The following is a 1,703-nucleotide window of genomic DNA, read 5'->3' on the forward strand; positions in this document are numbered from 1 at the left end:
ATCTATGCCCCAAACAGTGGCTCATCCATATATGTTAAACAAATCCTTCTCAATTTTAGAAACCAAATAGGCCATAACACAATAATACTAGGTGATTTTAACACGCCTCTTTCACCACTGGACAGATCTTCCAAACAAAAATTGAACAAAGAAACCATAGATCTCAATAACACAATCAATAATTTAGACTTAACAGACATTTATAGAATATACCATCCAACCAAGAGCGAATACACTTTCTTCTCAGCAGCACATGGATCCTTCTCTAAAATAGACCATATATTATGCCACAAAGCTAATGTCAGCAAATACAAGAAGATAGAGACACTACCTTGTATTCTATCAGATCATAATGGATTGAAGTTACAAATTAATGAAAGAGTAAAAAACAGAAACTACTCCAACACCTGGAGATTAAACAATATGCTACTATATGATGAATGGATAACAGAAGATATTAGGAAGGAAATTAAAAAATTCGTAGAGGTAAACGAGAACAAAGAAACAACATATCAAAATCTCTGGGACACTATGAAAGCGGTACTTAGAGGAAGATTTATTTCATGGAGCGCATTTAATAAAAGAAGTAAAACTCAAAAAATAAATGACCTAACACTACAGCTCAAAGCCCTAGAAAAAGAAGAACAGACCAACACCAAAAGTAGTAGAAGACAGGAAATAGTTAAACTGAGAGCTGAAATCAACGAAATTGAAACGAAAGAAACAATACAAAAAATTGACAAAATAAATAGTTGGTTCTTCGAAAAAATAAACAAAATTGATAAACCTTTAGCCACACTAACAAAGAGAAGACGAGAGAAAACCCAAATCACTAAAATTCGGAATGAACAAGGAAATATCACAACAGACACGACTGAAATACAAAACATAATTAGAAGCTATTTTGAAAATCTATACTCCAACAAAATAGAAAATTTCCAAGACATCAACAGGTTTCTAGAGACATATGAATTGCCTAAACTGAAGGAGGAGGACATACACAATTTAAATAGACAAATTTCAAGTAATGAAATAGAAGAAGTCATCAAAAGCCTTCCAACAAAGAAAAGTCCAGGACCAGATGGGTTCTCAGCCGAGTTTTACAAAACTTTTAAAGAAGAACTCATTCCAATACTTCTCAAAGTTTTCCAGAAAATAGAAGAGGAGGGAACTCTCCCAAACTCATTCTATGAAGCCAATATTACCCTGATTCCTAAACCAGACAGAGACACATCGAGGAAAGAAAATTTCAGACCAATATCCTTAATGAACATCGACGCAAAAATTCTAAACAAAATTTTAGCAAATCGCATACAAAAACATATTAAAAAGATAGTGCACCATGATCAAGTGGGTTTCATCCCAGGGATGCAAGGTTGGTTCAACATCAGGAAATCAATAAATGTCATTCACCATATCAATAGACTTAAAGTCAAGAATCACATGATTATTTCGATAGATGCAGAAAAAGCATTTGATAAAATACAGCACCCCTTCATGCTCAAAACACTAGAAAAAATAGGGATAGTGGGAACATTCCTTAACATTGTAAAGGCCATCTATGCTAAACCCATGGCTAATATCATTCTTAATGGTGAAAAACTGAAAGCATTCCCTCTAAAAACTGGAACAAGGCAGGGATGCCCTCTTTCACCACTTCTTTTCAATATCGTCCTTGAGACTCTAGCCAGAGCAATTAGACA

Source organism: Sciurus carolinensis, chromosome 15 (assembly GCF_902686445.1).
Source record: "Sciurus carolinensis chromosome 15, mSciCar1.2, whole genome shotgun sequence".
Classification (NCBI taxonomy): Eukaryota; Metazoa; Chordata; class Mammalia; order Rodentia; family Sciuridae; genus Sciurus; species Sciurus carolinensis.